This window comes from Alexandromys fortis, unplaced genomic scaffold (genome assembly GCF_014885135.2).
Source record: "Alexandromys fortis isolate MF-2015 unplaced genomic scaffold, M_Fortis_MF-2015_v1.1 scaffold_15, whole genome shotgun sequence".
NCBI lineage: Eukaryota > Metazoa > Chordata > Mammalia > Rodentia > Cricetidae > Alexandromys > Alexandromys fortis.
In genome coordinates, this window is record NW_026067911.1 from 3,491,402 (window position 1) to 3,515,691 (window position 24,290).

Consider the following 24,290-nt stretch of genomic DNA (forward strand, 5'->3'; position numbering starts at 1 on the left):
GCAAGCTTTAAACAATCAGTGAAATAAATAGGTGTAACTAAGACAAAACACTTTATTTCAGATGGCAATGTGGATTTTGACAGAAAGATTTCTCTGTTATAAATCCAATTATATGCTAAAAGTTACTGGAAATTAACTGCTTATAAATGAGTATAATTTGGACAAAGTGTTGTACTAACTACCAAAACCAAGTACTTTATTTCCAGGCCAAATAGAAAAAACATTCTTGTATTAGATATAAATTTAAAATAATTATCATGTGTATATTATTTCCTAAATGGTTTTATGCCAGAGCTTGGGGAATCACTTAAATTTTCTCCTTAATACATTAATTATTCAGCAGGCAACACAATGCAGCTCATACTGTCCTGAAGCAGGCAGAGTCCTGAGGTGTGTCCCCAAAGACACAGAGCAGCAGTGAGGGGTCAGGCACTGGCATCAGAGCTCTTAAAAAAAAAAAAAATTCCAAATTACAAGTGTGTGTGTGCACACAAGGCCTGAAGCCCACAGAGGATCTGGCCTGAGCTGGAGTTCCAGGGTTGCTGGGAACTGAACTCCTCTGGAGGAGCAGTACAGGCTCTCAACTGCTGAGGCATCCCTCCAGCCCAAGGTCAGCACTCTAGAAAAAGCACAAACTGCTTCCTTAGAGGGAAGGCAGCTTTGCTGTACGCCATCTCTTTCATCGCTGACTTAAAACCTCATCACTGCAGCATTTTAAGATCAGCTCCTGAAATGAAGAGGTGCAGAGGAAGAGCGAATACCCCACAGTTCCTTAACCAGGGCCAACTTGTTCTGACGTGAACCTCGAGTACAGTATACCTACCACAGAGCCTTCATGAAGACGGTAATCCTAGGCTTCATGGTGGAGCCTCAGACTTCACTGTCGTGCTGTCTTGTTTTATCTGTTCTACCAAATCCTTCAGTTTCTCCTAAGCATCACTCTCATTTTTCAACTTCAATGGGCTTTCTCCACTACTTCCTGTCTGTACAATGGGAACATGCTTAGTGCCTTGCTTCTAGAATTAGCCCTGAGATAATTTTCCTGTGTTTCCTTTATAACTTAGAAATTACTCAATAATAGCCCCCAAACTTTAAGGATTTATAAAGAAATTTCACCAAATCTGTTAAGACTTTCCTTTTAAAGTCATTGTTAATTTTAATTTGCTCCCTTTCTGTGAACATTAAATCTGATTTTTCTTAACTTGGGAGCCCTGGAAGTCCACCCTTCACACATGCACTAGTACCTGGCACTTCTTATCTAGGCATGGTGGTTTCCATTCAACCTGACCAAAGTCTGGGTGCCTGGAAACTGAACAGGATTCTAAAAAAAGGAAACCAAAAGTCACAACGGTTTGGGAGCCTAGTCCCTAACACCTGCAGCACCACCAGCTGAAAAGTGGGAAACGACTTCACCTGATTAGAGGAGACCCTTCCTCTCTAATGGAAATGAACACTTTGGACTAGGTCAGTCAAGAACACTCCTAGATCTGAGCTGAATTCAACTCTCTCTACTGAGTAGTCACAATCCCGTTACACAGATTAGGACATCTGTGCAAAGCAGCAAGCACTCACCAGAGCGTAGGTTCTGAACACCATCAGATCAAGGCTACCTTTGCTGCTCTGAATTTTAAGGCTAGATCATCGAGTACCACACAGAACATGCAACAGTCTTTATGAGACAGGAAGACCAAGGCAGAAAAGCTCAAGACTTCCGCAGAAACACAACATTTAGGGGGAAAGGAATATCTGAATGCATTCCAGTCTCCGGGTTTCCAGTCCACCGGGTCTAGTAATGGTCTGTATGCTGCTGGGGTGCATGTGTCTTTTGGAATGGAGTGCCACTTGATGTAATTTGTAACATCTCAAATGTCTCCAAATCAAATCCATGTGAGCAGTAGTTTCAAGGATGCATACTTTTAGTGAGGAAAAAAGTTAAAAACTTAATTGATACTTAGGAATTACCACACACTGTAAAGGAGCATCAGCAAAGTGCTTGTTCAGTCAATTGCCTATAACGTGTAACTGTAACTGACTAAAAGGCACAACTGTGTATGTGACAGACCAAGTCCCAGTCCTCCTGGAATTCACATCCTGGTGGAGGACACAGACAAACAGATGACAATGCAGTGAGGAAATTTGGTTACCGTGGGGGGACACGATGCCATGGGAACAGGAAGCAGGGACACCTAACCCAGACTGCACTTTTCAAAGGGGGCAATGTGAAACATTAGAGGAACCAGAGAGTCAGGGAAGCAAAACTGAGAGTACTAGTGTTGCAGGAAGTAGGAGCAGCATTTACAGAGGAGAGCAAGCAAAGGTCAGAGAGCTTGCACTATGGGAGAAACAAGGACCAAGTCAGACAGGCCCCAAGACAGGGCTTCACAATCCCGTCCATCAGAATACCATGAACTTAAAACAAATAAACAAAACAGGTCTGGCTCCACGTCAGACAAAGCACAACAGAATCTAACACAACTTTAAATGCTACCTAGATTGTGCTGCCAGGACTGAAAAATATTGTTGCCAGCTTTAAAGGATCAGGCAAGGGATTGGGTTCTGATGATCCACCTCTGTGCAGGCCATAAACTGCACAGCAAGACCCCAGCTCAGTAACAGTGGTGGCAACCTCAAGCCTTCCCTTAAACAAATAAACCAAAACCAAGCAAACAAAAACCTGCAAGCAAACATGCTTAACATATTTACTATTGCAAATTTAAAAAAGAAAAGATGATCTTAATTAAACCTCTTTGGGCCCTGTTTCCCAGTTCTATTAAATGAGCAATGACCCGGAGAAGATTAGAGTCTAGTCTGGGTGAAAGAAGTCAGAAAATGGTTGTTTGGTCAATGAATCTGTGTCTCTTGCCACCTGTTTGGCCTCAGATTAGAGTATCATTTCCTAGGGAGACTGATGTTGCTCGGCCTAAATAGGACAGGTAAAATAACTTAAGAGAAATCAGACCTTCTAAAAATCCTACTTGACTATACCTTACAGGATGAGCTAGGAATGATACTCTGAGATTTCTCAAGTTGGATCTTAAGTATTTTTGTGCAAGGGAAATCTTTCATGATGCTTCATAAACACTTCATTTAAAGATTTCCCCACTTTGGAACTCGAGACACAGAACAGTAAAATAGAGAGAATTGATCCTTTTAATGCCACTCAAGCTGCTAAAGAGATCAAATAGGATTAAGTTCGCTCTCTTCAAATAAACAGACCAACAGGGCAAATGCTCTGTACAGGACTGCAACTGTTTAAAATCTCCCTTCGGTGAAGCAAACAGTAAGCTGCCTTTAAAAAGTTATCATCGCCTACTGTGTATGAGTATTCTCTTTCTAAATTTAGACGGTTTTCGAAGGCAGTACTGACTGGGGATAGAGGACCTTATGGCAGGAAGGAAGCTAGGCCTCTAGGGCCCGCAGGTGCTGTTACCAGTCTTCCACAGAAAGCGCCCTCCTGAGAATACACTCACAACTTCACCGCTTCCCTTAGCTATCTAATGACACTTCTTTAATACTACATCCAATTTGCCTAAAATTTTGAAACTCTTAGATAAAGACAGGGTTTTACTTTTATTTGCTGTTCATTGTTAACTCCTTCCACTTGAAAGGCTTGCTTTATGCTCGGTTATCAATAAAACCGCAACATTTGTTACTTTATTTCTCTCCTGGTGATTACTATTCTGATGTGCTACCACCATTTGTTTCAATCACTCGTCCTGTGATTTTTTTTTAAAGTGGGAAAGCGCTATTTTGAAAAACGTACAGTTAAAATAAAAGGTTTGGGTACTTACATATTTATTATTGCCTCCTTTAAAAAGTCCCAAAACACGACATGAAAAACTAAAATCAACAAAAAACCCCAAACTCAAAAAAAAAAAAAAAACCCACACATCAACACCAACCGTACCCTTCAGATAATTTCGACTGATGACACTGCAGAACAGTTAATCTGATAATTAAAAATTTCCAGAACACGTGATGTTTAGACCGTGATCTACGCTGTCAACCAGAACCCAACGCTTTAGTTTAAAACAAAAATACCTTACAACTTGAATAGAGACACGTTAACAAATTCTTGAACCGCCATTGCAAAGGGAGCTCACTAATCAAAACATCGTGTTTGATTCATCCAAATTAATTCAGCAACACAGTATCTTTTATTTTTATTTCTCTGGCCCAGGACTTTTTATCCAATGCACCATCAAACGTACAGATTCCACAGCACACGATGTCAACAAATACCAAGAAAGGCTAGCCTCCGATGTGGTCCAAAGTGGTTCAAAAGTTGCAGTGGCAACGACCAGACCTGAGCTACCTGGGCTCCTCCCAAGCCGGTTTCCCCAGGGTCCTGGGAGCCCACGCCCCGCGTGTGCACAAAGGCGCAGTGGAGGTACGAGCTTCGGGCTGCAGTCGGCTCGGTTCCCCACAGACGCAGACTGCACAAGCCCTCGGCTCGTCCTCCGTATCTACCCACGTACGGCGGGGACTGACACCGTCCGGGAGCGGCGGCCGAGGCCGTCCGGTCCCCGGAGCGCAGGGGAGGTACAGGGAAGAAGAGGCGCGCCCGCGAGCCGACACCCCGATCCGGGAGGAAAGGCCCGGCAGGAGTGCGGGCGGCGCGGCTAGGCGACACCCGAGTCCGGGGCGTGCGGCCCTTGCGTGCCCTTCCCGGCCGCCCCGCCACCGCGCCAAGGAGGAGGACCGGGCGGAGGCCAGCTACGACGATAAGGGCCGGGAGCCCGCCCGCCCGGAGCCCGCCCGGAGCCCGCCCTCCCCGCCATCTACTCACGCTCCGGCTCCTCCAGGCTGCGCGGCTCCCGCCGCATCGGGTCCCGGCCCCGCGGGCGGCGGCGGCGGCAGCGCCGAGGGAGAGGACAGCGGGCGGCGCGGCGCCCGCCTCCCGGGCCCTCTCCCCCGCCGCTGCGGAGCGGCCCGGCCGGGCCCGAGCGCTGCCTCGCCGGCCGCCCCAGCCCCAGCCTCGGCCGCCGCGGCACCGGAACTGCCGCTCGCTCGGCTGGCTCGCTCCACTCGGCGCCGGCCCCGCCGCACGCCCCCACCCCCGGCTCTGCTCGCCGGCGCCCGGGCTCTTTTTCCTTTTGTTTCCAGAATAAACTTTATTGGTCTCTCTTTCCGCTCACATCGTGTAAACAAACAACGAACTCTTCCCCACCCCCTCGCTCCCCCCTCCTGGGGCAGAGGAGGCTGAGAGCTGAGGAGGGGCCGAACTTGCAACGCCCCGGAAATACATCTACCAGAGACCGGAAGTGGGGAAAAGAAGAGGCCGGGCGATGGGCAAGTTCGGAAACAGTGACTCACTGCGCCTGCGCCCTGCTCTTCCGCCCCGAGTGGCAGTGCGACTCAGCGCTGCGGTAGCTGGGCTGTGGTGTCATCCTGGGACAGCGGACGTGTCACGCCTGTTAGTTTCTTCCTGCGACGTTCTGTCTTGGGAGAAGCTGACAGAGAAGTTGGGAGCGAGGGACCCTAAAGAGAAAACGAAATGAGGGCATGGTTACTAATGCCAGATCGGATGGTGATTTTAGAAGTCCTTTACGATCACTGGTTTAAATTGTAACCCGTACGAACAGCCCTCTGCAGTCTTTTGACTCAGCTCCCAGAGACCTTTGACTGTGTCCCATCCCTATTTCTTGTATTCTAGCTATAGAAGATGTGTTATTTTTTTTCATTTTGAGGCTTCAAAAAAGTTATGCTGGCTTCAAGTTAGATTCAAGATGGTGATTTGGTACTGCGTAACGTGTCAATCTCTTTTGCTTTTACGAGTACTACTGTTCCACGGTATTCTGCGTTTCTCTCCCCCTACTGGTCTTTTATCACACCGAAAAGTCTGAGGTCCAGGATCTGAAGACAAGGCGAGTACTGCCTAGAAATGACACTCTAGAGGGGTTAACAGTCCAGCATAACATCCAAGCAACACCACCGCACATCCCAGCCCAGTCTTAGTGATTCATTCCTCCGTGTAGTCACACAGTTTCACTGGACTGGGTTTCTGTATTTCCTGTTTTCTTTCTTTTCCACCCGTAAGCGCTTGTTTAACCCCACATTCCAGAGAATCTCTGTTTCTAAATATTTAACTAGTCATTTCCAGCAGTTTCAGAACACCCTCACCCCGGAGCAAGGAGTTATATATAACTTCTGAGTTGCGTAGTCAATCCTGGAACCTTAAAGCAGCATTACCCAAACTGTGCTTTCTGGGCAACATTAATAGATAGTACTCGGTGGGGAAATTTTATCCAGGCAATGTTTTGCCTACTAAAATTTATTTTAAAAAGAAAATGCTAATTACATTATATGATATCATGTGTCACAGAAAATACCCATTGGGGTACTTAAGTGCATGGGCGATTTTACCTTGAAGCAAGTACTATTGGTTGTTCAATTCATACTTGGTTACTTTTGACTTAGCTGGTTACCACTGATGTTATAATGCTTACCTTGTTTTCAAAAATGTTGGTGAGTGTTATTTTATTCTGTTTTGTGTGTGTGTGTGTGTGTGAGCTAGGGCCCAAACAAGGGGCTTTATGTTTGCTAGGCAAGTCCTCTACCACAGAGTTACAGCCTCAGATCCTGCCTGCAGTGTTATTAAATGCTTCGAGTATATTAGACATCTGTGTGATAAAGTCATCATTCAAACACTGAAAGAAAAATGCCTTAAAAGAATTAAAGATTATTTGACTATAAAGAAAACAGAAATGAAATGCTTCAGAATTAAGTGATTTTATCATGAGCAACCTTTTATTAAAATTAATTCCTTTAAGTATTTATTTGTTTATTTTTGTATTAAGACAGGGTCTCACTATGAGCCCACGGGCTGGCCTTGGTCTCACCACAATCCCCTTGCTTCATCTTTCTGAGTATGAGATTATAGGCATGAAACACCATGCCTCATTAATAGCAAAGCATTCTGAAGTTGAAATGTTCGAAATGAAACTATTGTTCCATTCTAAAACACTGAAATTATGATCATAGTTACTTGCTTTCTGGACTTCATTGGAGGCAATGTATTAGTAGCTCCTGCTGGCCTTAAACATTTCTGTGGACGACTTTGAACCGATGATCATTTCGCTCCCACCTTCCAAGTGCGGGGTTGCAGGCGTGTGTGGTCATACTTCGCTGCCTTTGGATGTATTAGCATTAACGACAATGATGATTCACACGGGTCATGAACTTCACTGGGTTAGGAAACTCCTACGGAACTGTCGAGACTCACCTCTGGGTGTGTGGTGGCATTTCCTAAGACAAGTGGACCAGGAAGGCTCCGACCAAACCAATGGATTAATCCCTTGATAGATTCAGAGTCTAGTAACAATGTTGGGAGGTGGAGAAAGGGAAGCAATGGGGCTCAGTGGAAGAAAGCAGTTCATGGGGATTAGGGGAAGGATCTCTCTTGTCTGGGTCTCTTCCTATATTTTTCTCTCGGCTTTGTGCTCCCAAGAAGTGAAAAACAGGCTCGGCTACACTCCCACTTCCACGATGGTCTACCCACTTCCACGATGGTCTACCCAGGTCCACAGGAAAGCTACAATAAGCCAATTCATTTGCAGCTATAAGTTATCATTTGGTGCTGTGGGGACATGGTGCACCCACTGAGTGAATGTTCTCGAAGGTGATACTGTGCCATGTCCCTCAAAGCTGGATCCTGGAAACCTGAGGAGGAGCAACAGGAGATGAAGAAAGACAGGCATGAGCAACATAAATCTGGGATCACTGTGAGTGCTTGAATGGAGATACATTGGTGTTGCGGGATATTTGTACACTGTGTGACGATGTATTGCTATGATTGGTGTAATAAAGAGTTGAATGGCCAATAGCTAGGCAAGAGAGGATAGGCAGGACTTCCAGGCAGTGAGAGGAACTCTGGGAAGATGAAAGGCAGAGTTGACAGTGAAATGCAAGCCAAGCAAGACATGCAGTACAGAGATGAGGTAATGAGCTACGTGGCAGAACGCAGATTAAAAAGTATGGGCTAGGGCTGGAGAGATGGCTCAGAGGTTAAGAGCATTGCCTGCTCTTCCAAAGGTCCTGAGTTCAATTCCCAGCAACCACATGGTGGCTCACAACCATCTGTAGTGGGGTCTGGTGCCCTCTTCTGGCCTGCAGGCATACATACAGACAGAATATTGTATACATAATAAATAAATATTTTTTAAAAATATAGGGTTAATTCAAGGTATAAGAACTAGTTATATCAAGCCTAAACTAGGGCCAAGTTTTCATAATTAATAAGTCTCTGTATCATTATTTGAGGATTGATGGTCCCAACAAGAAAGCCTGCTACACACTAGCCACCCAGATATTCAGGGAGTTTATTATAAACAATGTGAATGAGGAGACAGGTCTCTGCAAGGGAGGAGTCTCAGGGTGTGGGATCACGCAGAAGAAGAAGCTGCAGTTGGTACTCTGTACTCTTGTCAGGACTGTTTTTAGTTAAAGATCAACCTTTGGTCAGCATCTGTACTCAGTCCAGGGAAATACCTTGCATTCTACTGAGCCTGACTGGACGCGGGCCTTGCCATTTCCATGACTCTCAGGCATTGGCATCCTTGACATGCCAGGCTCATGTCACAAATGCTCGTTCCCACAGGCTCCCCACAACACATCCACTCCTCACAACCCTGGGACTTTGGTAGATTTTGATCTCTGCTTCAAGAATGCTGTGAAGTAAGCACCCTCTTCTGCCCTCTGCTTCCTACACAAGAAGGGCTCAAAACAGCATGATCAAACAGCCATGGACCAAAACTTCAGAAACCATCAACCAAGGTAAACCTTTGAAGTTGTTTACCTTGGTTTAATTTTTAACATTTACATATCTATTAACATAAAAGGAGACTATGCATATGCCATGGGTGGCTATGGAGGTCAGAGAACAACTCAGAGTGGAATCTTTCTTTGTACCTTGTGGTTCTCAGGGTTTGAATTCAAGTTGTGAGGCCTGGGGATAGGTGCCTTTACCTGCTGAGCCACCTTGCTGGCCCCTGATATGTGAAACTAGTCTTGGGGGAATGTTAACAAATGTCTATTCATCTCAAAGAGGGAACTGACAACATGCCAAAAGTAAAGTCCAACTTGGTGAGTCTATAGTTTTATTGGGGTTCCTTACAAGAATGTGGGTGAGGGGTTACTTACAGGAGCAGAAATCAATCAAAGACAGCTGCATCACCAAAGCCCACCCCAGCATGGGTGACAACTCACAAAAGCTGGGAACCCAGAGCACACAGCACAGCCTGCAGGAAGCAACTCAAGAAGTTGGAGACTGTCCTTTCCAGGCAGCTCAGCTGGTCTTTGTTTCTTCTGGGCAGTCAGGCTGGTCTCTACTCATTCTACAAGGTATCTCTCAGAGTCATCCTTGTAGGTTGGCTTATCTGTAAGTCTTTACTGTTTATATACTCTTAGTAAAGGAGGGCCCTAGAAAATACAGTCAGTTTCAGGGACTTCCTGAGCTATTTTGAGTTGTTTACTTTCTGTCTTAATGGAACTTCCTTGCAGAATGCAGTGTCTTGCCTGCCCCAGAACATTCCATTGTTTCACTTTTTTGTAAACATCCTATCCTAAAATAGCATGTTGTTTCATTTTTCCCTGTATACCCTTCATATGTCCTAAGATTTCCTCTAATATGGAAGGTTTTAATCTGAAGGAAATGGCTGCACAACAGTTCCTACTTTGGTATTTTCTTTTTAAACACTGATGGAAAGCATCTAATCTCATGGGAATTTATTCAGAATTGCATTACAACTATGAGCTAATTTTGGGAAACTGGCATCTTTGAAATATTGTCTTCATTTTACGAAATTTCCATTTATTCACATATTCTTCTATGTATCTGAGCATATTACTGAGGCTCTTCAAATAGATATGGAATATTTCCTGAAATCTTATGGCTAGATATTTTATTACTTTGATTATATTATTTTGATTGCGCAGAAATCAGATTCCTATTCTATCTCCATCAGTTACATTTTATCTAAATACAAAATAAAAGTTGTAAACAATGTTGAATGTTTTGTTTGTTTTGAGACAAGGGTCCCATCATGTAACACAGACTTGCCTTGAACTAGAGCGTCTACTTATCCTGTACAGAGCTGTGTTAAAAGAATTTATTTCAAAGTCCAATCTGAATCTATTAATGATATATTTGCCTTGTGTTATCACTTTAATGAACTCCTGCAAATACTGAAAAAAGTTAGTTGCCTTCCCACACATCCTCCATCTGGTTTGTTTGTTTGTTCATTTGTTTGTTTATTTTTGAGAAAGGGTCTCTACATAGCCCTGGATGTTCTGGACCTATGTAGACCAGGTGGACTTTGAACTCATAGAGATCTTCTTGCCTGTACCTCAGCTCAAATTAAAGACATGCACTGCCACACCCAGATTGAGACTCTTATTTTTTAAAAAAATAATTTCAAGTTATCATACAAAGCAGTGGATTTCATGATGGCTTTTTCTTTTCTGTTTTGGCAGGGCTGTACATAACTTCAGCTGCCCTTAAACTCACTAAGGATGGCTTTGAATTTTCTTGATCCTCCAGCCTCCAAATCTGGGATTACATGCTGGGATTACAGGTATGTGCTTCCACACTTGGAAAAGCTAGATGAATTTTGATAATAAATATGATACTTTATTGCCCATGTGGGGTTTCTTCAGTGCCCATCATCTTCTCTGAAATAGATTTGTGCAGCTGGGAGCAGACAGGTTTCAATTGTCATTAAAAAAAAAAAAAACCCTGCCGGGCGGTGGTGACGCACACCTTTAATCCCAGCATTTGGGAGGCAGAGGCAGGCGGATCTCTGTGAGTTCGAGACCAGCCTGGTCTACAAGAGCTAGTTCCAGGACAGGCTCCAAAACCACAAAGAAACCCTGTCTCGAAAAACCACAAAAAAAAACCTATGTTATTAAAAGATCTTAAATGCCATATTCTGTAGATATCTGATTGTTTGAAGATGAAATATAAAATAAAATATATCTCTGTTTGACCTTGAAATTATATTTGGCCAGGCGGTGATAGTGCATGCCTTTAATCTCAGCACTTGGGAGGCAGAGGCAGGCGGATCTCTGTGAGTTCGAGCCCAACCTGGTCTATAAGAGCTAGTTCCAGAACAGGCTCCAAAACTACAGAGACACTCTATCTCAACCTCCACCCCAAGAAAAAGAAAAGAAAAAGAAGAAAGAAAGAAATGACAAGACAAGCTGGGCAGTGGTGGTGCACGGCTTTAATCCCAGCACTCGGGAGGCAGAGGCAGGCGGATCTCTGGGAGTTTGAGGCCAGCCTGGTCTACAAGAGCTAGTTCCGGGACTGGCACCAAAAGCTACAGAGAAACCCTGTCTCGAAACCCGCCCCCCCAAATAAAGAAATGACAAGACAAGAAAACATACCTAATATGACTACAAATTCAATTGTAATAGGTGATTAATACTAACCAGGACTAGAAATTTGCATTACATTGTTAAATGAGCTGTATAGGTACAATACCTTGAACAAGATTAGAAACACATGTACAGTATGTTCTAACAAAAATAATCTTATATTTGTATCAATCTATAAAAATCAATATTAATATAAAAAATTAAAAACTAGTAGTTTCTTTTTTGGTTTAAAAGTAGACTCAATAATTTACCCTTATCCTATCTTATCTATATCACCCTTTTTCTTTTCAAAACAAGAACTCTGAAATTCCTCTGTCTGGATCTGAATTTCACTATCATCTGTTTTAATAAGGCCTGTATCTTCGCACTCGTATCTTTTTTAGAGATAAGCCAAGAATTATCAAACCCACAATGAATATTATCAAAATTGTAATTAGCATTATGCCAATCCCGGTTAAGTTGATTATCCCTTCATTTTATTTTTCCATTTTTAAAACATGCATTGTGTGATCATACAGAGACCTAACTCTCTCCATCATAATAGCTTTCCCATTTTTTAATGTGGGGAAAAACTCTCTCTGTTAACTAATTCCTTCCTTTAAGAATTCCCAGTTGTCTCACCATATCTGCTGACGATGACAATTCATTTGACGGAGAAGTATGAGGCTGACCGCTGCTGCGTAGAACAGTAGAACCCGAGTGGTTTTCAGGGCCGCCGCCCAAAAGGGGGATCCAGGGAAAACCCACAACCCAATGGGAGAATAGAAGTTAATGAGCCAGTCGTCTGCCTGGGGGAACACGTGAAAGTGGCTAATTCCTGTGGCATTTGGAGACCAAATTCCTGTGGAGTTTGCAGCAGAGAGGCTGCTATAGAGAAATCCCAAACTCGCTCAGAACCTTAGGGAGAAAAGAGAGGAGAACTTAGCCAGCAAGGTGATGACTCCGGCAGAAACCCCTGCCTGTGTGCAGCTCCAGTGTGTGCCAGTGGCTACAAAGCCACAGGCAACTGGCTTTTTCATGAATTCATGCTTCAAAGTTGAACACCAGATATAGTGCTAATTCTAATTGGTCTTAATAATAAAATCCTGGAGTCAGATATTAGGGAGTGAAAACTGAAAGACCGGGGAAGCAGAGCAACCAGCCACTAGTTCTCACTTCTATGAAAACTTCAGACTGAAAAGGACTGAGCTCCTGTCTCCTTTCAACTTATATTCCTCTCTCTGCCCAGTCATATCATGTTATGTCTCCACCTCTCTAGTACAGAGATTAAAGGTGTGTGCCTCCCATGTGCTGGGACCAAAGATGTGCACCACCACTGCCTGGCTTCTATGGTTAACTAGCGGCTAGCTCTGCCCTCCAATCTTCAGGCAAGCTTTATTTGTTAAAACACAAACAAAACATCACCATATGTATGTATGTATGCGCATGCCTGGTACCCAAGAAGATCATGTGTCAGACCCCCTGAAACTGCAGTTGAAGATGGTTTTGAGATGCCATGTAGGTGCTGGGAACCAAACCGGGTCCTTTTCATGAAGAGTAAGTGCTCTTAGCCACAACGCATCACTTCAGACCCTAAAACTTCCTATTGAGGATGATCTCCTCATACACTTTCATATGAGAAATATTCTATGATCGAATAAATTTGAAAAATATCATATTAGTTACTTTACTCCTTATTAAGACAACACACACGACAGTGTTGTGTGATGGTTTCCTACAAGATTGAAACATTCCTACAAGATTGATTTCTGCTCCTGTAAGTAACCCCTCACCCACATCCGTCAGGTAGGCTCCATTAAGACAGAAAGTAGACAACCCAAAGTAGCTCAGGAAGTCCCTGAAACTAACCATATTCTCTAGGACCCTTTGCAGGCAGAGTTTCTCTGTGTCTCACCAGTCTCTCCCAAATAACCACAAGAGACTTAATATTAATTATAAATGTTTGGCCAATAGCTTAGACTTGTTACTAACTAGCACTGCAAATTAACCATATTTTTTTTTAAAAAAAAATCTAAGTTCTTCTGTATAATAGTAAAGGCTGTTGAGCACCACTGTCAGATAAGCCAGCCTGCAAGGATGACTCTGAGAGACACCTCTTGGAATGAGCAGAGACCAGTCTGGCTGCCCAGAAGAAACAAAGACCAGCTGAGCTGCCCGGAAAGGACAGTTTCCAACTTGTTGAATTGCTTCCTGTAGGCTGTGCTGTGTGCTCCAGGTTCCTAGCCTTTGTGAACTGTCACCCATGCTGGGGTGGGCTTTGGTGATGCAGCTGTCTTTGATTGATTTCTGCTCCTGTAAGTAACCCCTCACCCACATTCCTGTAAGGAACCCCAATAAAGTTCATAGGCTCACCAAGTTGGACTTTGTGGGTGTCTGTGCTTTTGTCTGTTGTGGGAACTCTTCTCTGGGGTGAGTTGATGTGTGTCCCTGGGGAAAGTTTTGTCATACAACATAATTGGCACCTGAGCAGGCCCGCAAGAAAACCAAAGATGGAGAGAAATGAGTGCATAGTCTTGGCTACGGGTATCAAGACATACAACCTAGACTGAGGTGTCTGATAGTGAACCATCAACACAGGAAATAACTTTAGGGTTGTCCTTTCCTGTACCACCATAATTACACCATGTGCTTTTGTGCTGTGACAACAGTTGCTTTGGGTAGTGAAACATACAACTAAGGCTGAACTATCAGTGTTAGGAGTGTCTGTGAGAAGAAGATGACAGTCTTTATCTATGTTGGATAAGTGGATTCTACCCTGTAAATATGAAGATGCCCTAAAAACAGTTAAAGTCTTAGAGGAAATTTTGCAGTCTTTAAGATTACCACACAGGGGTCAAGAGAAACAGTGACAGAGGTTGCTTGGACATTGTTGTGTGTAGTCAAAAATGCACTGAAGCTGAGGTGGCAGCACAGCAAGAAATTGTTTAGGAACAAAGAAATACAACAACAACAAAAAAGGGAGATGCAGTTATCATCCTCCATGTTAACCTCTGATTGGACAAGTAAATTAGATAAACAAAAGGATAACAGAGTTAGGGTAAAAATGATAAAAGGTATTTCTGAAGCCCAACCTTTAGTTAAAAAAGGGGGGCTCTGTAATCCAACATAGATATGGAGGCAGTAATTATGGTCCAATGAGAGAAGCTAGAGTGATTAAGAAATACTCAGAACTTAAACTGAAGAAATTAGGGAAGATTTTTAAACAAGCAATGAAAGAACCCTTTGCAGCACGGCTTGCGAGGCTGTGGGACATAGAAACAGGTAGGGTCAGTGTTACTGCTGTGGGGGTGGGAAAACTGAGTGAAGTAACTTTTGGTCCCTCTTTAAGACAAAGGCTATCTAACCTGAGCCAGTCTGAGGGAAGTCAGTCGCTGAGGGACGCTCAGCAAAGCCATCAGAAACACTTATCTCCATCTAAACTCTTCAAAATGACCAGGAATAAAAAACGATAGAGCAGGGCAGGGACTCATGAGAGAACTAGAAATAAGCTGTGTCTGAACCCCTGTTTACACGGCCAGGTAGAACTGTGGTGGTGCATACTTTTAATCCAAGCCCTTGGGCAGAGGCAGGTGGGTCTTTAAGTTCAAGACCAGACTCGTCTACAGAGTGAGTTTCAGGAATCCAGGACTACACAGAGAAACCCTGTCTCAAAAAGAAAACCACACACACGAGAGAGAGAGAGAGAGAGAGAGAGAGAGAGAGAGAGAGAGAGAGAGAGAGAGAGAGAGAGAGAGAGANGGAAAGAGAGAGAGAGAGAGAGAGAGAGAGAGAGAGAGAGAGAGAGAGAGAGAGAGAGAGACAGAGAGAGACAGAGAGAGACAGAGAGAGACAGAGAGAATAGCTTTAGCTATAGCTACAGGTACATCCACAATACCAACCCAGGTCTACTCTGACCCAGGAAGCCAGCAAGGGCAGCAGGGTAAAGCAGGTCCGAGCAGATAATGTCAGGCCCAGTGAGTTCATCAAGGATGAAAACAGGGGAACTCCATAAGAAATTTCCAGGCTATGTATACATAATGATTCAGAGAGGATGACTGAGCGCCTGCCTCTTATCCAACCTCGGCCTGTGGAGGAAATGGCTGAACAAGTGGAAGAGACACTTGCGTGCTGTATTAGACCTTGCTTATGTTCATTCTTTGTATCTCCCTAGTTATAAACCTCTGCCATCACCTGACACTTGCTGAGAACAGGTGACAACAGACTTCTAGAGTACTTCCCCAAGGTTATCTTTGTAACCCCACTATTTGCTCTGGGATGGTGATTTGGGAGGTCGCCTTGTCCTGCCCATCCTCTGGGAACTGTTTTATTATATAGATGGTGTAATGCTAACCTCTGAGGGTTTTGCAGATTTGGAAAGGCCTGGGAGAGACAACCAGGTACATGGGTTCTTCCACCTGTCTTACAACTCTGCTGGGTTGGGTTAATTTAAAAAAAAAAAAAGTGGGTTGTTAAAACAGTAGTTATGCCAGGAAGTGGTGGCTCACACCTTTAATCCAGCACTTGGGAGACAGAGGCAGGCAGATCTCTGTGAGTTCAAGTCCAGTCTGGTCTACAGTGCTAGGCCCAGGCAGCTAGGAATGTTACACAGAGAAGCCCTGTCTTGAAAAACAAAACAAAACAAAACAAAACAAAAAACAAAAAAACCCTACAAAATTTAGACACAAAAGGTACCTTACATGGTGAAAAAGAATACTTCAAGAGGTCATGAGGTTATTAAATAAAAATCCCAGTGCCAGGGCTGAGCTACCTCCTCTGAGTTGTTGCTTAGGGAAGCCCTTGAGCCCCCATAAACCATAAAGGCAGTTGCTACTGCTGTTAGTTCTATTCCAAGACTATGTGCAAAGAGCCTGTTGCTGAAGACTCTGCACATACTGCAGGACCAGAGAAGTTAAACTGGGCTGGAGCTGGGAACCAACCTGTTGACTTTCGGAAGAGCAGAAGTGGCCGTCCAGGCTGCTGCTGGAGAACTGTCACCATTATTTCTGCTTGGCTGTGTACTCACGGCTAAACACTGACATGAAAGGCAAGCGGTCCCTGCTTGTGCCATAGTGATCCGGCTACCATGGGAAGACCAACAGGCTTCTGATTGAATTTAAGGCCTCCACAAGAGGGATTCACATCTGGAACTATACTCCAGGATAAAAACCCGTGTCTGGAGAAGTCATGGGTTCCCCTGGGAAACAACTTCTACAGTTTTACTAAATGGATGTGATGTGCCTGTCAGATTCCTTCTAAACATGAGTTTATACCCGTAGATCACCATTGTTCTCGATCTCAGCTCAGAACCACTGGTAATGCTCAGGAGGACAGTGATTTCTTGTGGCACAATCAGGCTGTTGCATAGTGGCCTAATTCTTAGACATAGATGAAAAACTATAGCTACCTTCTCCAAGGCTCAGAGATCTTTACAAAAGGGGCAGCAAAACATGCAAGAAGGGTATCTTAGTTAGAGACACCGTGACCACAGCAACTATTTATTTATTTATTATTTATTTATTTATGATGTATACAATATTCTATCTGTGTGTATGCCTGCAGGCCAGAAGAGGGCACCAGACCCCATTACAGATGGCTGTGAGCCACCATGTGGTTGCTGGGAATTGAACTCAGGACCTTTGGAAGAGCAGGCAATGTTCTTAACCTCTGAGCCATCTCTCCAGCCCACACAGCAACTCTTATAAAGGAAAATATTTGACTGGGTGGCTCACTTAAAGTTCAGAGGTTTATCCATTATAAACATGTCGGGAAGCAAGGCGACAGACATGGTGCTGGAGCTGAGAGTCCTTATATCTTGATCCAAAGGCAACAGGAAGTATACTGTCTCGTTGGCTGTGGCTTGAGCATATATGAAGCCTCAAAGCTGGCTTCCACAGTGACACACTGCCTCCAACAAGGTCACACCTACTCCAAAAGTCCACTCCTCCTAATGGTACTACTTCCTTTGGAAGCCAATTTCTTTCAAACCACCACAAAAGGGATGGAATATTATGTAACAGTTTCCTCTAAGACCTAAACATTCCATCCTGTAAGGGAACTCTTTTTAAATAAAATGTAAACAGCTCAAAATGGCTTCAGGAAGTTCATGAAACTTACTAGATTCCCTGGACCCCTCCCTGTTAGAAACCTATCTGATACCATTTTGAAGGCAGGAGCCATTATGCTCTATTTTTAAAAATAAATGTCTATTTACTGTGAGAGTTAAGCTGCCCTCTGTTTCCTAGAATCTGACCTTCCTCAACTCATGACTGTAAACAGAGATGGAGCTTTCTTTTGCCCCTACCATTCCTGGGCCCAAATAGCTTATATTAATTACAGAATGCTCAGCCTATAGTCCAGGCTTATTACTAACTAGCTCTTCCATGTAAACTAACCCATTTCTACTAACCTATGCATTACCACTTGGCTGTGACTCTACTGGTCTGCTGGCATCTTGCTTCTTGTGCAGCTAGCTTGCATCTACCTCTCACTTCACCCTTCTTTCTGTGTTTCTGTGTAGCTTTCCTGCCTGGCTTTATTTATAGACCAAAGCAACCTGTTTATTAACCAATGAGAGCAACACATATTCACAACATACAGAAGGATCCCCCTTTCTGTCTAATCAAAATGGAAGTTTTTCAACTGTAACATAATAAAATTACATACAACAAAACAGTTATCAAGCAAGAGTTGCAGTTACAATATTTAGTCCATTTGTATTTGGCTAAATTAGAGAAAATTATCTTATCTTGGTGAGTCTAAAGTTTTATATTTAAGTTACCTTTTTATCATAACTAAGGAAAACTTTAATTATTACTATCTAGTCTTCAACTTCACCAAAGATCCAGACGGAAATAATATTACTTGAGTAAGCAGGAAGTGCAGGCAATTGACTTCCAAAAATGTAAGAAATGACAGAAACAGCTGGCTGCCTGGACAGGCACCCAAGATTCCTCTGCAAAGTCTCCCTTCTGCAAAACTAATTGTGATTATTTTACTCCTTAAAGGGGACCCAAGTGATGGATTTGGGGATGCTCTTTTTAACTTGCTCTTCCAAAATCCAGCCCATTCCCTGGAAGAGGAATGGAAAGTTGTTGATCCAGGAAATTCCTATGATTTGGCAGAGGACACTCCTCCTGGTGTGGCAAAACACATGCCACCCATCATCATGCAACTAATATCCGGGGCAATTCCCATTTAAGGCAAGCAGTACCCCATCAGTTCAGAGGATGGGGAAGGGATTAAGATTCGCATCAGGTACCTCCCTGAAGCAAGCATACTTATTCCTTGCCAGTCAGCCTGAAATACCCCCTGTTGCTTGTCCAAGAGCCTGGAACTCAAGACTATAGACCAGTACAAAACTTAAGGGAAGTAAACAAGAGGGTAGAATCCATTTACCCCACTGTTCCAAATCCCTACACTTTGCTCAGTTTATTACTACCAGAACATAAAGTTTACACGATATTGAACTTTTTAAAAAAATATTTATTTATTTATTTATTTATTTATTTATTTATTTATTTATTTATTTTTTATGTGTGTATGTATGAAGGCCAAAAGAGGGCACCAGAGCTCTTTATAGATGGTTGTGAGCCACCATGTGGTTGCTGGGAATTGAACTCAGGACCTTTGGAAGAGCAGGTAATGCTCTTAACCACTGAGCCATCTCTCCAGCCCAATATTGAACTTAAAAGATGCATTCTTCTCCATCCCTCTTTGGAAATTAAGCCAGCCCATCTTTGCATTTGAGTGGGCTGACCCTGAACTGAGGATACCATGATGACTAACCTGGACCAGTCTGCCTCAAGGGTCCAGAAACTCTCCCACCATCTTGGATGAAGCATTCAACCAGAGTTTAAGTCTCCTCCGTAATAAGTATTCTGAGATAACTTTGTTTGAGCATATAGATGATTTATTTTTGGCTACTAAAGATGAGGAGAGCTCAAACACGAGCCAGCAGAGGCCTTTTGGAAACTCTAGCCCAGGTAGGCTATAGAGTTTCTCAAAAGAAAGTTCAGATTTACCCATCCCCGGTTACTTACTTGAGATATGAGCTGAGAAAAAGAAAAAGACTGTTGCCCCAGGCCTGCCTAGCTGCCATAGTGCAAAACTCAATTCCAACCAAGAAAGAAGGTAGAGAATTTCTGGGAGCTGGTTGATACTGCCATCTTTGGATGCCTGGGTTTGTTGAAATTGCCAAACCCTTGTACTCTGCTACAGCTGGGGGCAACACCCCTTTGGAATGGACTGAGGAGCATGAACAGACTTTAAGAACTTAAAGGAGACCCTGGTACAGGCTCCCATATGAACTCTCCCCGGTATCTCTAAGTTCTTCCGTCATTTTATCCATGAAAGAAAGGATATTGCCAAGGGAGTCCTGACTCAATCTTGGGTAATGCCGGTAGCTTACATCTCAAAGAGACTGGATCCTGTAGCCTCTGGGTAGCCCCCCTTGTTTAAGAATCATCACAGTCACTACAGTTCATGTAAAAGAAGCTGTCTAGCTCACATGGGGGCAAATTCTAACTGTAACAGCTCCACAAGCTGTGGAAGCCCTGCTGAGAGATGCTACCAACTGCTGGATGTCCAATGCCCATCTGACCCAGTACCAAGCCCTTCTTTTGGGTAAGGACAGATTGACTTTTGATAAATCCTTGGCCATTAATCCTGCCACCTTGCAGACAGATAATGACTCTGAGGAGACCATCCATGACTGCCTGGAGATGCTGCATGTCACCCAAGATGTGCGACCTGACCTGACAGACTGTCCTCTCACTACCAGAGACACAGATCTCTATTTGGATGGCAGCAGCTTCATTCAAGAAGGAACCAAGTATGCAGGGGTAGCAGTGGTTACAGGCCAGAAGGAGGTCATTTGGGCACAAGCCTTGCCTAGGGGGCATCTGCCCAGAGAGCAGAAACAATTGCTCTGACAAAGGCTTTAAGATGGGCTGAAGGAGAAAAGACGAATATCTACACAGACAGCTGAAATGCTTTTGTCATGGTTCGTATTCATATAAACAGAGGTGCTTACTCACCTCAGAGATCAAGACTATGAGAAAATAAACATAAAATTGTCCAGTTGCCAAAGGCAATCTGGCTACCAACTGAGCTGGCTTTCATTGACCAGAGCATCAAAAAGACAAAAGCCCCCACCTCAGGATAACAACCATGCAGATCAAGTTGCCAAAGAGGCTACTACTCTTAGTGAACCCAAACCCCAGACTGAGGATTACAGTGAAATTGACCATCCAGAACAGACTGTGTTCTTTTGAGGTCTTTGAAGAATTTTGCTGTGATTTTGATGGGCATTACATTGAATCTGTAGATTGTTTTTGGTAAGATTGCCATTTTTACTCTGCTGATTCTACCTACCCAAGAGCATGGGAAATCTTTCCACTCTTCCAGTGTCTTCTTCACTTTCTTTTCCCAAAAATTTAAAGTTCTTGTCATACAGATCTTTCTGTTTATATGATGGATTACATTGACAGGTTTTCTTTCTTTTTTATTGATTTTATTGAGCTATACATTTTTCTTTGCTCCCCTCCTTTCCTTTTCTTCAACCCTGTCCCATGGTCCCCATGCTCCTAATTTACTCAGGAGATCTTGTCTTTTTTCTACTTTCCATGTAGATTAGATCTATGTATGTCTCTTTTAGGGTACTCATTGTTGTCTAGGTTCTCTGGGATTGTAAATTGTTTCTTTGCTTTATGTCTAAAAGCCACTTATGAGTGAGTACACATGATATTTGTCTTTCTGGGTCTGGGTTACCTCACTCAATATGATGTTTTCTAGCTCCATCCATTTGCTACAAATGTCAAGATGTCATTTTTTTCTGCTATATAGTACTCCATTGTGTAAATGTACCACATTTCCCTTTTTCATATGTTGAACCATTCCTGCATTTCTGGCATGAAGTCACCTTGATCATGGTGGATGACTTTTCTGATGTGTTCTTGGATTCGGTATGCCAGTATTTTATTGAGTATTTTTGCATCAATGTTCATGAGTGAGATTGGTCTGTAATTTTCTTTCTTAGTAATATCTTTTTGTGGTTCGGGTATCAAGGTAATTATAGCCTCATAAAAAGAGTTTGGCAATGTTCTTTCTGTTTCTACTGTGTGGAACAATTTGAGGAGTATTGGTATTAATTCTTTGAAAATCTTGTAGAATTCTGAAACCATCTGGTCCTGGACTTTTTTTTTGATTGGGAGACTTTTGATGATGGCTTCTATTTCTTTAGCAATTATATTCCTATTTAATTTGCTTATCTGTTCTTGATTTAATTTTGGTAAGTGATATTTATCCAGAAAATTGTGCATTTCCTTTAAGTTTTCCAATTTTGTGGAGTCCAGGTTTTCGAAATATGACCTGATGATTCTCTGGATTTCCTCAGTGTCTGTTATATCCCCTTTCCATTTCTTTTTTTTAATTTTTTTAATGATTTATTTAACTTTATGTTCATTGGCGTGAAGGTGTCAGATCTCATGGAACTGCATTTTCAGACAGTTGTGAGCTGCCATGTGGGTGCTGGGCGTTGAACCCAGGTCCTCTGGAAGAGCAGTCAGTGCTCTTAACCGCTGAGCCATCTCTCCAGCCCCCCTTTCCATTTCTTATCTTGTTAATTTGGATATTCTTTCTCTGCCTTTTGGTTAGTTTGGATAAAGGTTTGTCTATTTTGTTGATTTTTCTCAAAGAATTAACTCTTTGTCTCATTGATTCTTTGTATTGTTTTCTTTGTTTCTATTTTGTTGATTTCAGCTCTCAATTTGCTTATTGCCTGGTGTCTACTCCTCCTGGATGAGTTTGCTTCTTTTTGTTCTAGAGTTTTCAGGTGTTCTGTTAACTCAGTAGTGTGTGATTTTTACAGCTTCCTTATGTAGGCATTTAGTACTATGAACTTTCCTCTTAACACTGCTTTCATTGTGTTCCATAAATTTTGGTATGTTGTGTGGTCATTTTCATTGAATTTTAGGAAATCTTCAATTTTTTCCTTGACCCGTTGATGATTCAGGTGAACATTGTTTAATTTCTATGTGTTTGTGGGCTTCTGAAATTAGTGTTGCTGTTGTATTCTAATTTTAAGCCAAGGTGATCTGATAAGATACATAACGTTATCCCAATTTTTTTAAATCTGTCGATGTTTGTTATGTTACCTAGTATGTGGTCAATTTTTGAGACAGTTCCATGAGGTGCTGAGAAGAAGGTATGTTCTATTGATGTCTGTTAAGTACATTTGAGTCTTACCATCTGTTATTTCCCTTATTTCTCTGTTAATTTTCTGTCTGGCAGACCTGTCCAATGGTCAGAATGGGGGTGTTGAAGTCTCCCACTGTTAGTGTGTGTGGCTTAATATGTGGTTTAAGCTTTAGTAGTGTTTCTTTTACATATGAAGGTGTCCTTGTATTTGGGGGGCATAGATGTTCAGTATTGAGGTTTCCTCTTGATGGATTTTTCCTGTGACTAATGTAAAATATCCTTCTTTGTCTCTTTTGATTTATTTTAGTTTGAAGCCTATTTTGTTATATATTAGGATAGATCCACCAGCTTGTTTCTTAGGTCCATTTGATTGGAAATTTTTTCCCACCCCTTTACTCTGAGGCGATGTCTGTCTTTGAGGATGAGATGTGCTTTTTGTATACAGCAGAAGGATGGCTTCCATTTTCATATCCAATATGTAAGCCTGTGTCTTTTTATAGGAGAGTTGAGTTTATTTATATTAAGAGATATTAATGACCAGTGATTTCTATCTCCTTTTATTTTAGTTTTCATTATTGATGATGTTAATTTGTGTATTTTTCCCTTCTTTGGGATTTGCTGCTGTGAGATCATCAATTGTCTATGTTTTTGTTGATGTAGCCTACTTCCTTGGGTAGGAGTTTCCTTCTAGTACTTTGTGTAGGGCTGGGTTTGTAGCTAGGTATTGGTTAAATCTGGTTCTGTCATGGAATATCTTGTTTGTCTGTTTATGGTGATTGAAAGTTTTGCTGGTATATTAGTCTTGGCTGGCATCCACCGTCTCTTAATGTCTGCATAACACTTGACCAGGACCTTCTGGCTTTCATTGTTTCCATTGAGAAGTCAGGCTTAATTCTGATAGGTCTGCCTTTATATATGTTATTTGGCCTTTTTCCTTTGCAGCCCTTAATATTCTTTCTTTACTCTGTATGTTTAGTGTTTTGATTATTATATGGCAAGGGAACTTTTTAAAAATTTATTTGGTGTTCTGTAAACTTCTTGTATCTTCATAGGCTATCTTTCTTTAGATTGGGAAAGTTTTCTTTTATGACTTTGTTGAATATATTTTCCATGTTTTTGAGTTGGACTTCTTCTCCTTCTTCTGTCCCTATTATTCTTTGGTTTGGTCTTTTTATGGTGTCCCATATTTCTTATTGGCCCATCATGTCCTTTTATAAAACTACTCATGAATTTACTCCTTAAAAGGGGCCCCAAAGATGGATTTGGGGCTGCTCTCTTTAACTCAACTTAGGAGGCTATCACTGGCCAGCTCTTGGGTGCACCCCAACGAAAAAATCAAGCTTGCTTCAAATTTGGCTCAAACTGTGGTAATGGTCTGATTCTCACCTTTGTGATTAATGCCTGCCAGAGTTAGCAATGAAAACCCAAGAGTCCCTCCTACATAAGCCAACCTGCAAAGAAAACACGAAACCAAACCAGTTACCTGGAAGAGGTTAAGACCAGCTGAGTCACTTGGAAAGGACTTTTCCACCTGCTGAGCTTCCTGCAGGATGTGTGGTGTGCTTTAGTTTTCCCAGCTCATGTGAGTTGTCACCCATACGGGGCGGGCTTTGGTGATGCAGCTGTCTTTGAGAGATGTGTTTGTCATTTCTGCTCCTGTAAGTGACCCCACACCCATATTCTTTTAAGGAACCCCAATAAAACTCATTCATTCACCAAGTTGTGAGAGGCTCTATCTT

The 24,290-nt window shown here is 42.7% G+C and overlaps 1 protein-coding gene across 2 annotated transcripts in view; it reads right to left on the bottom strand.

The window, feature by feature from the left end:
• Pik3ca (phosphatidylinositol-4,5-bisphosphate 3-kinase catalytic subunit alpha) overlaps positions 1 to 5,179 on the bottom strand; it is a 79,018-nt gene extending 73,839 nt beyond the window's left edge. For both annotated transcript variants that reach the window (XR_007591018.1, XM_050138263.1), the window contains exon 1: positions 4,790 to 5,179. The gene's annotated coding sequence lies outside the window, so the exon portion shown is untranslated. The remainder of the gene's footprint in view (positions 1 to 4,789) is intronic.
• Between the last annotated feature and the right edge of the window lie 19,111 nt (positions 5,180 to 24,290).